The sequence below is a fragment of the Phascolarctos cinereus genome, unplaced genomic scaffold, assembly GCF_003287225.1.
Source record: "Phascolarctos cinereus isolate Bilbo 61053 unplaced genomic scaffold, phaCin_HiC Scaffold_9;HRSCAF=440, whole genome shotgun sequence".
NCBI lineage: Eukaryota > Metazoa > Chordata > Mammalia > Diprotodontia > Phascolarctidae > Phascolarctos > Phascolarctos cinereus.
This window is the reverse complement of record NW_027556402.1, coordinates 95,549,317-95,565,730: the sequence shown is the minus strand read 5'-3', so window position 1 is coordinate 95,565,730 and position 16,414 is coordinate 95,549,317.

Sequence of the window (16,414 nt, the reverse complement as noted above, 5' to 3'; positions counted from 1 at the left end):
ACTTTGATTATGCCGGGCCTTGGCAGTTGCAGAAAGTGGAAAATGAAAAGCAGTGGAAAAGTTAAGATGACTATTATAAAGCTGAAGAAGATGGAACTGGAAATTTAGGTTGAGAATCTTAAAAAAAAATTTAGGTAGTTACTTTCCTACTCCAATTTGCCTGCCCCATGACTTTGGATGTGACAGGATCTTTGGAATGAATGAATTGAATATTCTTGTGCAAAGAAAATTACTGTGAAAATATGATGTCATATTAAACAGGGGGTAAGGAAAAGAATGCATCCTTCCATTTGCTGACCTTTTATAGCTCACTGATGTAGAATACATTTTAATTCTGTTGGGAGACAATAGAAAAGTGATAGTTTTTTTCATTGAATAACTGAGATTTGTCCTTCTGCTGTGTGTTGTAACCTTGAATAGATTGCATATTGAGTTCTGAAATCTAGTACAGCTGTATGAATAAAGGAAAAATCTATAGGCAAACAACTTTCCCAGCACCCTCTTTCATTTTATGCACAGTAAGAAGGGAGAAACTTCTACACATAGTTATGAAGACCTTATTTAGCTCAGTAAAATGCACAGGGCTGATTGCAAAAGAAGAATACTGTCACCAAATTCCTGGTACAGTTAATAGGAAATTCGAAGTCAACCAATGATCAAGTCCATTAGTGAGAGAGATTTATGTTTTCTTTGAAATCTATGTCATGTTCGTTCATAATTCAGTTTCTCTGAACAGCAGGTTGGCTAAAAGTTTCAGATAGGACTCATACAAAGATTGGATGATAAAGATGTGTAGTACAGGCAAAGTAATTCTTTAATCTCATACATCTTGGTCTTTTTAAGGTCACACAGGTTGTGCTATGGCCAGGAATGCTCAGCTGATGTTGTAGTTTCTATTTTCCAGGGATAAACATATTAGTTATATTTTGTTGTTGTTTGGAATGTGATGATTGGAATCAATGAAGTTCTTGAAATGTGGAGCTGATCTCTGGTCACATCCAGTATAAACCAACTATTTGTTGCTATTTGCACATTTAGTGTAAACCAATCATTTGTTGCTGTTTTTCAGTCACTTTCAGTTGTGTCTAACTCTTTGTGACCCCATTTGGGGTTTTCTTGGCAAAGATACTGGAGTGGTTTGCCATTTCCTTCTCCAACTCATTTTACAGATGAGGAAACTGAGGCAAACAAAGTTTAGCGATTTGCTCAGGGTCACATAGCTAATAAGTGTCCAAGGCTGGATTTGAACTCAGGTCTTCCCTACTCCAAATGTGGTACTCTAGCCACTGTGCCACCTAACCATACTAAGTTCTCTAATCATTGTCTTTTCAGACCAGTATGCCATGTTAATGGGACACATTTGCCATCAATCTTCTCATATCATGGTTGTGAAATGCATTTACCCAAACTGGTGACTGTGGCATGATTGCTTCTTGGGAGACAATATGATATAATGCAAAGAACCTTGGATTTGGAGTCAGATACTCCAGGATTAAGTTCCGTCTCTGTTGTTTATGAGCTGGTTGGTGTTGGTCAAATTACTTAGCTTTTATTAACCTCAGTTTCCTTAACAATAAAGTAATAAAGTACTAGCTACCTCACAGAGTAGCTAGTACTACCTAGAACTACTTCATTATCCATAAGCTCTGGGTCACGATGACCATATAGTGGGTACGTCATGATTCTTTTCCCATACTGGCCTCCACAAAAGAATTCTCTTGGGTTGTATGGCTTCAGAGTTATCTTCTTTAAGCCTGCAGAAAGACAACATGTCACTATTATCCATTTAAGGGAGGTTAATTAGCTGAGTCCAGTATCTAAATTGTTCGCCAAGTGGCATTCCATTTAAGACACAGACCACGCATTGCTAGTTTCTGTTTGGAGTATGCCCAAGAGGCAGCCCATTACTATAAAGCACAATATCCTGATCTTTGGGGTGCAGAAGGGAGTAATCCCAATTGTAGTTTGTGGAAAGGAATGAATGGAAGTAAAAAAGGTATGCATTCATTCCCCATTTCATGCTCAGACTGAGAAGGAAAAGTGGGGGAGATAGTGATGGACTTCTGCCTTCCATAACAAGATCTTAGAAAGCATCTATCCAAAGCCAATTAGTATTCAGAATAGCTGGCAGTCCTAGCAATAATAGATACATTCTCCTGCATCTTTTAGTTGCTGTCCCTGCTACAGAATCAAAAACTCTCCTGGCTGAATTAGCTCCTTCCTGGGTCAGTCAACAAGCATTGAAATACCTATGGTGTGCCAGGCACTGTGCTAAGCACTAGGGATACAGAGAAAGACAAAATCATGAAGTTCACATTCCACAGGAAGTGATAACATGCAAACTAGGCATATAAAACATTATATGTAATTTCAGTAGAGTGACAGCAGCAAGCCAGCAAAGCTTCTTGCATAAGATGGAATTTGGGATAAATCTTGAAGAAAGCCAGAGAAGCCAGGCAGTGGAAGTGAGAAGAGAGAGTGTTACTGACATGCAACATAGCCAGTCAAAAGGCACTGAGGTGTTGGAGCTGGAGTGCCATGTGTAAGGACAGCAATGAGGCCAGGGAGACTACCCAAGGTTATTGCAATAATCCAGGTATCAGGTGATGAGAGAGGTGGTGGTTGTATGAATGGAGAGGAGGGATTATTTCAGAATGATGTTTGAAGGTAGAAATGTCAAGTCTTGGAAACAGATGTGGATATGAGGAGTGTGAGAGAGGAGTTAAGGATGGTATCAAGGTTTTGAGCTTGGGTGACTGGGATGATGGTGGTTCTCTTGACAAATAAGAAATTTGGACAAGGGTAGGGTTTGGGAGGACATATAATGAGTTCACATATTGAGATATCTGTGTGATACCTGTTTTGAAATGTATAATAGGCAATTGTGATGTAAGACTGGAACCCAGGAGAGAGATAAAGGCTATTTGGATTTCCTCTCTGCATAGAAATGATAATTGAACCTACAGGAGCTGATAAGATCATCGAGGGAGATAGAATAGAAAGAGAAAAGAAGAGAAGTCAGGACAGATGGGATCAAGGATGACTGTAGAGGAATTTGCCTGGGCACACTGTCTTCAAGAGAGAGAAATGAAGGGGGAGATAGTGAGGAAAGACCTTTGAATGATATGAAAGGAAGAGGAGGATTTCTTAAGATCTCAATTTTTTTTTAGTAAAGTGAGGCAGGGTCTTCAGCTGACATGTTATAATGGGGAAGGCATGCCATAGGAGTCTTGAATAGCCATGGTGGTAAGTGGGAGAGCAAATCTATTATGGTGATATGTAAGGATTATCTTGCTTAATGAGGAGCCAGTCAAGGTTTTGGAACATAAATTTTTAGTGTATTTAATCAGCACATTATCTTCTGAAGACTCAAAAGCTCTCCTAGCTTTACCACAATCCTTCTGCTGTCTCATTCACTCCTCACAGCACCTTGGCTTCTGTCTCTGCCTTCTATGCCACATCTCTGGGGAGGTCTGAATCACAAGGGCAGAGAAAAGATGGAAACTGAAAAGAGGGCACCACAATGTGCCAATAGTCCTATTTTAGTCTCCTTTTGTCCTATTACATGGGAAATGAAAATGAGTAGCTTGACTTATTAGAAATTACTCTGTTAAGTATTCTCTTCCTTTCTCCCCCTCCTCTTTTTCCTCTCCTCCCTTTTCCCTACTCTTCACCTCTCATTTCTTTCCTCTCATTCTCCATTCCCTCCCCTCCTTCCTTTCTTTGTTCCCTTCTTACCCTTTTTCTCCTCACCTCTTCTCTTTCTCTTTTCCCTCTCTTCTCCTTTTTCCTCCTCTTTCCCTCCCTTTCTCCTTTTCTTTCCCTTTCCAACTTCTCCTCTTTCCCTGTCCTCCCTCTTCCTTCTCTTCTTTTCCCTCTCTTTTCCCTCTCCTCCCCTCTCTTCTCCCCCTCCCCCTCTCCTCTCTCTGCCATCCTCCTCCCTCTCCCTCTCCTCCTAGGAAAACAGTTCAAGGTGATAAACAGAACAGCAAGAGTACAGGGCTACAATTTGTTGCCTTAAAATGAGATAGATGATGGGAAGGTAGGAAGATAGCATGGCTTGGTAGAGTGCTGGTCATAGTATTAGGGAAAAAAATCTGGGTTCAAATCCTATCTCTAATGTTGGCTGGCCATGTGACTGGAGGGCAAGCCATTAACCTCTCAGGGTTCCAAACATTTTCTAAGAATATGTGATAGGTAGTTTGTAATCAGAATCTAGGCAGATTATGACACTAACAGATTATATGTCTGATATATTGAGATGAAATGACGTGTATAAAATGTTTTGAAACCAAAGCATTAATAAATGAAAGGTATTATCATTGGATTATTCTTAGAAGGTTAAGTTCAAGAGTGACAAGTGGTCCCCACACCACCACAACTCCTGCAACTGTAATTGTGAAGCCAAGAGCATGCTGTCCTCAATGAACCACATTCTTTTAAAGATAATTTAATGAGTTAAAGAAAATGGGAATAGTCAGAGTTCTTTTCAGTTTTGAATAAATCATCATGTAAATTGGGCAGTTTTACAGTTGCCTATGAATACTAATGTACCTGATTTAACAGTTTGTTGATATCTCCATCCTCTGACTTGGTAGTTGTCATGTGGAATACAGATGACCATCTTACTGAAGAACAAATAAAATAACAACCCCTAAACATGAAATTTAAAATCATAGTGTATTTTGGATAGGATGTCACTGGGATTACAAATAGGTGTTTTCATGTAGATTCTATTGCTTCTGATCGTGGAGATGTATGAAATACTTTGTTCTGGGTTCTCAGGGCTGTTCACAGATGCATATAAATCATATAAAATAACCATAATCCAAGTTATATAATTTAACAAATTACCAATATATACATATATGTGTATGTAGATGTGACTTGGGCCCTAAGGACTTCCTCCCACAGGTGGACTCAACCTAGAACCAGACATCCTAGAGGCAGACTGAACCCAAGGGCACTGGGAGAAGGGCTTTCTGTTCTTTCTCTGGCTCCTTATGCCCCACCCCAGAGTCACTCTAGGGGAATCTATAAAACAAAGTTTAGTTATGACTCATCTCAAGTCTCCCCAAAATGTGGGGAATAGGATCTTTTATAGAAAAGGTACTCAGTGTACAATATAGATAACAGGCATAAGATACCTATTTATTTCCTCTACCAAAGAAACTGTATTCAAAAGATTTGATAGAATCACAGGCATAGATTAACACATATAGGAAATATAAAAGAGTCATACCTTCCAGGAATAAGAAAGTATAATCTCATTGTATTATCCTCTTGTCAGACCTCATGTTAAGCCTTTTTTTTTTCCCTCCAGTGAACAGGGATGGATCAGTGTAGAAAATAGAAATACTTCCTGCAATTACTTGGATGAAAAATTATTATTACAATCTCAGACCAACTGGTTAATCCCTGATCGGTGCCACCCCTACCCCCTCCACTTTGTTTCTTCAGAAAATCATTTATATTTCCGAAAAGACAACCAATTCAGTAAGGCTAATTACTTCCTTCACGTCATCAATTTTCACATTGTCTCAGGAGGAAGGATCATTTCCTAGAGAGAACTTAGGTTAATGTATTCAGTGAGATGATGACCCCAAACCAAGACTTAAAGACTGTTTATTCTATTTTTATGAAACACAGCATAATACAATGGAGAGCAGTCATGGAGTCAAGAAGACTTGTTCTTAAGTCCTGCCTCTGACCCATGATATACCTGTGATCACTGGCCAAACCACTTCACCTTTCAGTGGCCCAAGTACCTCTAAGAATATAGCTTTTGGGCCATCACCATTTATATTGGAGGAGGGAGTTTACATAGATATTCCCTATGTCAAAAAACCTCCGAAAGTCAGGTCCAGTGGAAAAAAAGGTGACTTTATTCTAGCTTGTCTTTCCTATGAGTCTCTAAATGTCATCTTTTAGTATATGAAGTAAGTAAGATAATACAGTGTACTCTGTAGCACTAGCTGATTATAGGAATGACTTAGATCATTAAAAAAATCAGAATGCAACATGCTAGACTTGAGGTTTAGGTATGGCTTTTATGATATAGTAAAAGGTATTTTTCAAATAGGGAAAGTCTCATGAATTCAAAGATTTGGAACTGAAAAGGATCTTAGAGGCCATCCTCATTTTACAGATCAGGAAATAGAGAACCTAAGAGAATTATCCTAAGTCGCAAATGGCAGAAGTAGAATTTGAACTGAGGTGCTCTGATTGTAAAACTCATTCTCTTTCTTTCTAACTCATGCTTTCTGTGACAGAACAGTGGTTTAGTGGTAAAACATTTAAAGCTTGAGTTGTTACAGGTCCCCCCCCCAAAAAAAAGGGGTGAGTTATGACTCAGGAAAATATTGGGTTGGCAATGGTAAAAAGTACTTGAGATGATAGAATAGAAAGATGGACATGGGGAAAGTTATGGGAAAGATGAGTTCATGGAGTTTGGCCAGAACTCAGAGAAACTTCTGATATCAGGAAATGGATTTCCAGAGTGATATACAGGTTCAGGGAATTCAAGGAACATAAACACACATTAAATTGATGTAACTGCAGGGTTTACTGATACTACATAAACAGATTTAATGGACATGCTGGCTCATCCAGAAAGGATACCAGCTCAATTGTGTGCCCCCTCTGCTTCACTGTCATCCCTGGCTCCTTGCTTTGGCCCAGTTTGAGGAAATGAAACTATGCCTGGGTAACTAAGCCTCAGGCCACCATTCTTGGCCAGGAAGCTGTCTAATTCTGGATGGCTCACAGATGTTAATGACTGAGGGATTCACACAAGATAGGCATAAAAAGAATTTTACAAATGTAGCAGTCTTAGCTAGGGTAAGCAGATATGGATAAGGGAGTGGTAGAATTCCTTTGAAGTCTTAGCAATGTATCCATGAATATTCATAAGCCATTTTTTTTATGGCATTATCTACACTTCTGCCTGTTGGTCTTAATAGCCTCCATTATGCAGTCTTTTGGCATTTTACTTGCCTTTAAAGTTATTGTGTTATCAATATTTGACAAATATTTTTGAAATATCTACTGTATGCTAGGTTAGGGATTCTTAACCTTTTTGTGTGTCTGTGTTGTGGGCCCTATAGGCAGTCTGTTGAAACCAATAGATGCCTTCTCAGAACAATATTTGTTACCCATATTCCTAATTGAAGCAACACTAAATTTTAATTAGAGGTTAAAAATGAATATATGTTTTTTCCCATTGAAGTTCCTGGGCCCCCTGCAATGAAGCTTTAAAGCCCAGGTTAAGATCGAGGGGTTTGTATCACAGTGCCTATGTACTGTGCAAGGAAACGGGAATACAGAGAGACAAGAAGAAACAATATATAGGAAAAATTCATTTTTAAAAAAGTTATTTTGGCTGGGGATAGTGGAACATATTTGCAATCCCTGATACCGGGTAGGCAGAGTCTGGTGGATTGCTTGACCTCGGGAGTTCTAAGTTGAAGTGGGTCAATGCCTCTTGGGTGTCTGCACTAAGTCCAGGTTGGTGAGCTCCAGGAGAAAGGAGCCACCAAAATTCCTAAGAAGGGGCAAACTGCTTCTGGTTGGAAAAAGAACGGATTAGAGTTCCTGTTCTCAGATTTGTGTGTAACCCCTTTACTTCTAGCCTGGGAGACATAAGGAAACTAATTCTCAACAAGCAAAAAGAAATATAAGCAAACAAATAAAATTTAAAAAAAAGTTATTTTATTGAGTTCACTTCTAACATGCTATATCATATCAGAAATGACATAGTAAGAAATACTAAAATAAAGATCTAACTAAGGAAATATTGTTGTGACAACCTCAAGCTGAAATTGATGCTGCTTTTTTAAAAAATTCAACTGTCATCCAATATTCCTTTGATTTCCAATATTTCAATGGGAATACTTTGTTAAATTTTATATGAATCTATCACCAATGTAGCTAAATAATAAATATTAAAATTATGCTTTATTCTAATTTCAATTTCTCACATCATGGTGTGCGAAAATAATGTTTGAGCACTAAGATGGCTGGCAGATGTAGTGAGTATAAATAGCTGGCTGTGGGGGGAGCTACAAGAAAGCACAGATAGAAAACATGTTTGAAGCTAGTATAGAGGAAAATCATTCTTCAAAGCGTTGATTAGATGACTCAGAAGACCAACTGCAGCTCTATCTCTGCTTTAAAGCAGAGGTGGCAGCATTGTTCATGTAATCCCCCGAACTTGATTAAAATGTAATTGGGAAATGTTTAATAAAATAAATAAAAAATGCAACGTAGATAATGTTAATTTGTGGATTTTGAAATTAATATGGAGCCAACAGGGATCCTTTTCTCTCCGACTTTGACACCACTGTAAGCGTTGCTTGTGTTCTCTTGCCCCCTCCCTCTCTCTCCTGGTTTCTGGTAGGGAATTAATCACACAAAATGTATAAAACTATAGAGGAAAAAAAAATGACAGTATTCTTCAAATACCCAATCCAGATCAGAGGAAGAGTCAGGCAAAGATGGAAATTAAAGGCAAATATTTTATTAGATTTACTAACCCTACTTCAAATCACTCTAATGTTTCATTCACAAATTCAAAATTCTGTGCAGGATTGCCTTTGAAATGATGCAACTGATTTGCAGAACATGCTTCTTTATTAAAATGGGATTAAAGTCAGAGTGTGAAGCCAGGATTTCTGTTCTGTCAGGACAGTGCTCTAATTAATAATTGCAATAACAGCTGAGGTGCTTATGGATCCTGACTGATTTATATAAAGTACCCTCATCTACCTTCTCAGAGCTTTCCTTCCCTTTGTCTTATGTTGATATGTTGTTGGGACACAAAATAAGGGAAAACATACTTGTTACTATTAAAAAGAAAAATTACAAAGTAGTTTAGAGACTGTTGGACAAAGAGTATGGCAAGATGGGTTATGTTTCTCTCTGTGCCATTAATTAGCTATGTGATACTTAACTTCTCTAGACCCCTGTTTTTTCATCTGTTGTATAAAGAGGATGGATTACGTATCCTTCAAGCTTCCTTTAAGTGCTAAAATTCTATCATTCTTTTTCTTTAGAAGTTAGGGTACATAATTACTATAGTAAGCTAGAGTAGTTTTTTGAAACCACTGCACTAGAATTGGATTCTCCTCTCTCACAAGTTTATGAAAACATTTTAGCTATTATTTCTGAAGATAATCACTAATATGTATAATGGATATAAAACACATGAACACATGTAACTACAGTGAATTTCATGTGCATCAAGTTTTGTTTATTATATAATTGAAGTGTTAATTTGTTAAATTTAACTCAAGTTTTATGACCATTCTTAGAGCATTTAAAAAAACATGGTATGCAAAACCAAAAATTAAGTGCATTGGTATAGTCTGATAATTGGAAATTATGTTTTGTATGTAAAGTAGGTGTCAGACCTGGAAATTAAGAATACCATTGTGTTAAAGGTAATAAGTTATTTTGTCTTTCCCTAGAATACAAAGCCTTCTGACTTATAGACTTGCTTAATCTATTATTTAATTCTCCTCAATAGAAATAAATATATTCACCAAGTATGGTTTACTAAGAAGAAAATATGCTCACTATTTGAGAAAATAAAATAAGCTTCTTCTTGTTTTAAATACTTTGCCCTCCAACTCCTGTAAACACTGCTGTTTGAGGCAAATGCTCCCATGGTTAGAGTACAATCATTTGATATCCAAAAGTGATGTTCTAATGATGTATGCAAATGCTTTTCTGTCTTAAGATATCTTCCAATAAAAGTACCACTCTACTTATAAGATAAGCATCAGGGAACACACCTCCCCAGTTCAATTTAGGAATGGTACATATTCACTTTCTCTAGGATAAAATTGTGCTCTTTTTCTAATCACAGTTCTGCCATAATGATTGGTGCTGTGCATCATGGGTAATGCTGGCTGGAAATGTAGATAACCTTTATTTGAACATCTGGTAAATGGAGATACCATTTGTTAGATTTGTTTTTTATTAGCACATCAAAGCTTTAGTAGAGAAAGGGATTAGGCTAATATTAGAACATTAACATAGGACATGTTTGACTAATACTAATTCACATTTTCTTTTAGTTTAAATACTCATGAGATGTGCATAACCCAACACATTGATTGAATAGATCCCCTGTGAAAAAATTAATGGGAGGATGTGTTTTGTATCTTACTTTGTAGTCAGAGAATCATTAAAGAAAATTCTCTTTATTGTTGAATACATTAAAGAATCCTGCGTGATATTGATATGTACAAAGGGTCAATTGGTGGAGACACTTTGAGGTTGTATTATGCCCTACTGATACAAATGCTTCAAAACAATTACAAACAATAAACATAGCTAGCTCTCATGTTCTTAATACTTTTTATTAAATAAGGTGTCTCCTACAAAAAAACTCTCTAAAAACCTGTTTCTTTCTTGTATTTTCTTCAAGAAGTGTGTGTAGCATTCTTGTGATGATTTTTTTAAAGAGATGAGTTGGCCTATAGTTTGGGAGGTGTCTTCTCGGTGACCTCCTGGTAATAATAGTAGTATCTATGATTTTTTCACTTTTCTTGTTACTGCCTCATTTCTGAGTCACCTTAAACATCCATCCTTCAAGTGCTTTTAAAGTTGGGTCACTATTGGCACAGATTTCTTCTGTGAGTTCTTGATCTTCTTCAGCCATTCTTCTTCATTTCATCTTCTGAAGTGTTATCTCCACTTGCTCATATAACACCAGATCCTGAGGTATTACTTCCCCCTATGTATCAGCTCTGTTATCATCAGTGATGACAATAGACTTTTATGGTCAACACAGAACCTTCTGATCACCTTCATAACTACCCACTTATACGATCAGATAAAGACTACAGTGTGGCCACATTTAGTAAGAAATGCCATAGATTTTGGATATTTCCTTAAAACTCTAGTGTGGTCATACTATATTTCAGTTTTGATAAATTCATGACATCATAAGTGTATATCATCAATGCAGATGACAACTCATTTATGTCTTTCCATAAGACCTTAAAAAATTATAGATCTAATCCTGGAAGAAGTCTTAAAAGTCATCTAATCTAATGCCCTCATTTTAGAGATGAGGACACTAATCCCAAGGAGATTAAGTGACTTGACCAAGGTAATTGGTAGTAAGTACAGGTAGTGGGCAATTTTGGACCCAGGTACCCTCTTAACTCTTTCCAATTTACCGTAATAGTTCTATTAATATTTTGTAGGTGTCAGTTTCTGCTGCCATGTTATTTCTACTATGTGGTCTGTCTTCTGTCTGTTTGATGGAATCTTTGTAACTTTGTTGTCTTATCTTGTGCTTTTTACTCTATGAATCTAATTTCTAGAAAGAGGCATGAGATAATTTGTTTTCTCCTTGAATATTATCAAATATGTGATGCGTTCATTCATTGTAATCTTGATATTTGCCTAAGTACAAAAGCAGAATAATTTAAATGGGTGCTTTATGTGTCAAAGATGAGGACCAAGGCTGCTTGTTCAGATCAAATTTATGTTGGTCATTGACCCATGTGCAGATTACTCATTAGCAGATGACTTATTTGTAGATTGACTGAAAATGGGACAGAGTATGTGACTTCCTTTGATATGCTATTAATGAATCTGAATATTAAATATGAATAACTCTATTAAATAAGTAGCAGGCATAGCAGGATAGTCAAGCAAAACTCTCCTTCTGGTTGGGCTTCAGGAGAAAAGTTAGAGTCATTTATTATCTACTATCAGGCTAGAAAATATATCTCATTGTGGACAGCCAGCTAGGGGACTCAGGAAAAGAATTTTTTTTACTCTGCAACTCATATGAGCCATCTTAATAATAGCTAAGCATTTGGGAGTCAGAAAGTTAGATGATATTTGTGGATATAATGACAATTTTGTGAATAATAATAATAATAATAATAATAATAATAATACAACTTCCAAGCAGCCAAAATTTATTTTCATTGCTATTTAGAACTCTATTGCTAAAGGGACTAGATGTAGAATAATTTTTCCTATAGGCATAGAGAAAATGTAAAAGATTTTTCTGCTGTGGAATTGTCAGGAATGTCATACAGCTGAGTAATTGTTGGAGAGGATTAAACAAACCCATTGGTTGAGTATGAGGGTTGAGGGTTTGAAGAAACTGATAATTTGATGCCTCTTGTTTTGTTTATGTCATTACCTACTAGAATGTTTTTTTGCCTCTCTTGAGCTGGAGATGTTTCAACCATAGAAGTCTAACTGTAAGGGATATCCATTGTCCACAATGTACTAGAAATTCTAAAGGCAAAAGGAATGATGAAAAGTCTGTCTGTTTTGCAGCAGGTTCTAGGTACATATTCTCTGTTAATATCTCCTATAGGGCACTACCTTCTACACTACCATTCATAAACCATAGGGAAATGCAGATGCAACTATATTACTTAGAAAGAGATGGATTGAATAACTTCATTTCTTTGCTCTAATGGGAGACAGCATAGCATAGTGCATTGAGAGTTGGTTTTGGAGTGAGGAAGACCTGGGTTCAAATCCTATCTCTGATATATACAATAGTAGTTGTGTGATCATGAGTAAGTCACTTAATTTCTCTGAGCCTCAGTCTCTTCATCTGTAAAATGTGGATAATAATAGTAGTAATGCCAAATAATAGTAATGCCAATTCACAAGATTGTGAAATTTAAATGAGATTATGTATGGAGAGTACTTCGAAAACTTTGGAGCACTATGTTGGTTATTTTATTTCTTCTGTATCCCTTAGTGCACCTCAGAATGATAAGCAAGTAGTAAGTCCCCAGTAAATACATGACTGATAAATAACGTAGACCATTTATTTGCATACTAATCCTGACTATTCATGACAGAAACTTAGTGTTTTTATCTTTTGTGTTAAGATCAATTATCTATCTATTTGTAGTGCAGACTTGATACTTGAGCAAGTGGACAGTTAATATGACAATAACCTCTATGTAAAGGATTTCAGAAAAAAATGTATTACTACCACTAGCCTTTTTCTGTTTATAGCATTTAAGATCAGAGTGGAGTTGTAATCCTATATTCTCCTGAAGTGAAATGAGGCTTCAATTCAGATGAATCTCATGGACTTATCTCTTTCCATACTGTTTATCTGAAGTAACATCCCGTTGTGCTAATGAATTCATATAGGCAACATCAATATTGTCGCTATTGCTTTTTAAAAGTTTATTGAGTGAGGTACTTGGCTCCTGGTTTAAGGAGCTTATGTAAACACTCACACTGAGATACACAGCCAGAACACAGGCAGAATCACTGTGAAGTTGGTGAGGTCTCCTACTCTCCTAGAAGTCTTAGTTCCTCATTAAGTCATTGCTCCCTTTCCCAGTAGTTATTGTTGAGTTACAAAATAAAATCTTCTCTGGGGAGGGCAAGTTTGTATCAGGCCTTGTAAGAGTGATGTCTGATAAGCCTGCGAGGCCAGCTGCAGGTTGGCGAGATAGGGGTTCTCTCCCTTTGTCATCTCGACAAAATATGTAGAGAAAGCAGAGAAAGAGAACTATCTTCTTGCATTGCTGGAAGATGAGCAACAAAGGTCACAGTGGCTTTCAGCATTCTCTAGCCAGCTCAAGAGTTTCTATTTTGCATTGAACAGAGGGGCTGCTGTGGCTAAGGTTAGAGTAGTTTCTTTAACAAGTGTCTCTCCTCCTTTTGCACTTTGATGCAAGATGGAGCCCTGGAGAGATTTACCTCAGCCCAAGTATATGACGAGACTTAAGGACTGAAATTTTTCTCAGATTGTAAAGGAGATAACAGTTGAATCGAGAGACCCAGGGCAAATAACAGTGGGTAAATCAGTTAAAGTTCAGATCAGAGTACAGCTTGAAAGAAGAATCATTTAATAGTCCTAAAAAAATTTCAAAGGGCACACCTATGGTCCTATGATCTTTTGCTGTCTGAGCGATTTAAGACTAAAGCTTGCTTCATAATTGTTGGCTGAGATTGCCTGTGGAGAACAGGGGAAGCTTTCCCTGCAGGGGAAAGGATCACTGCTTGAGCACATCCAGTGGATGGAGGGCTGAGTTGCAATGCAGTTGGCTCTGATGGTAGTACCTTAGCTGAAGCCAAAGATCAGGCAGAGGACACTAAAAGAATTGTAGCCTCTCCTCTGTGGAAAGACTTGCTAACCGCAATGACTTTCCAGCAGCCTCCAGTTCAGGATGTAGGTAGCTAAAGGATCTTGTGAAAGAGCTGCAAACCCTGCATCCACAGTGGATGTTGTTTGAGGTATTAGATGATCCTGCGCATAGCTGTACTTGTCCAGCTGGAGAGATCACCAGCACCTAGCAGAGAAGCGATGGAGAGCAGCGTATGGTGACACACAGCTAAGACTGAAGATGAGCAGGTGTAGCTGACAGATGGACAGCAGCATGACGACAGAGTTGGCAGCCTGCGTTTCTGCATGCACTCCCTCTTATTGCCTTCATTTCCTGTGAGTGCTCCCTTTCATGCAGGATCTTGCCCTGGCCACATGTGTTTCCCACCTGTGGACACAGCACACAATTTTTATCAAGGTTTACCCTTCTCACTGTGTATTTGTACTTGAAGGAGAGTAAATTCAAGGTTTAAGGTGGAAATGTTCTATTTACTTATTAGTATGTACTTAAAATACGTTTGTTAGGAACTGTGTGTTCCATGGCTGACTGATAAAAGCAAAATTTATTGATAAGGACTCATGATCTATGGTTTGGATGAGACAAAGTATCTAGGATCTGGGCTAACTGGGGAGAGAGGGAGACATAGATTTTTAAGCCATGCAAATGATAACATCTTTACTCCTCAACAAAATTGAGAAGCATTTGCTAAGTTCCTGCTCTGTGCCAGGCACTGTGCTAGGGATACAAATACAGAATCGGGACATTTCTTGCCCTCAAGAAGTTTTCAGAGGTTCCTAACTGGCAGTTCATGAACTTTAAAAAAAAGAGATTTTGATAACTATGTTTTAGATAATTGGTTGCCTCTGTAATCCTATCCTAAAACATCTTGAGACTTTACCAGACTGTGAAAAAGGTCTGTGACACATACAAAAGTACTTAACTAGGGGATACAATGTGTTCACAGATAAGTAGGCTGTGTTCAAAATACATAGTGTATTAGGAAGGGGAAAGCCTCTTAAAAAAGGTGGCACTTGAACAAGATGTTTTTATAGGCCCAATTGAATTGTGTTTCTTCCCTGGAGGGGTCCTTCAAAGCTGAAGTCCCTGAGCTACCTACTTTGTTCATGAGTTGATCTGTTATGTTATATTGAATAAAACTGAATAAAGAGTCTTTGAATAAAACTCTCCAGGTTTTTGGTGTTTGCTTTGGATTGTACTCTTTTACTCATTGGCATGGCTGCATGTTTAACAAAACATGGCAATCTAGATAGCAGAGAATAGTCAGGAGAGACTTAACCATTGTCTGATGCCATGTTACAGCCTCCAACCCACTACAGGAGGTTGGATGAAATTATCTCTATGCTAATTTCCTAATTCTATGATTGTTTTAAGAAGAGACCCACTGCTTCTTTGGAAAGTGCTGTTATGAAAAATAATGAATCCTAAGAATGAAGATAAATAAATATACACACACACACATATATGTAGATATGTAAACATTTGATGGGTCTTAAAATACTTTATACCTTTTTTTTTTTTAATTTTCATACTCATGCCCTTGAGATGTAGGGAGATACTCAGTAACAGTGTTTTCATTTCACAAATGGTGGTATCGAGTTGCTGAGGATGATCCCCTTAGGGATCCATAACCAAGAATCCAGTGGCAGAAAAGAAAGTTAAATTTTTTTCCTCTCCTCCCTTTCCTCCCCTCCCCTAATTTCCTTCTCCTCTTTCCTTTCCCCTTTTCCTCCTTTCTGAAATTCTCTTTTCCTTTCCCTTTTTCTGAAATTCTCTGTTTCCCCTTCTATAGCATGCAGAATGGTTAATAAGAAAACCATCTCTTGCCAAAAGCAATTATTGAATTAAATCTAGTGGATGATCTAATCTAGACCAAGAGATGATTAGATACTGTGGTGATCCAATGTTTCTAAACAGGGTCTGTGTTACTACAGACCTCTGCAGCCCAGCAGACATAAAGTCCAACTCTAATTTCATTGCCATCCATTTGGTTTAGTACATAGGAACAATGTGATGCAAAATATTGCAGGCTTAACTCTTGATTCACATAATTTTGCGTCTCTAAGCCTTGTTTTACATTGTTTTATTAGAAATTTGGGACTTTTATGGACATAGACAAATCTTTTTGGTTTAAAATTGTAGTCTGCAATTTCAGAGTTTTTAGTAGGCTAGATTGAAGTGCCTATTGAATTAGATACTAGAATTACTTGGCCAAGTGTGTCCAGAAAAAAAAAGAAAAGCTTATAAGTAACTTTTCTTGTTGCCATTGGCAACCTAAA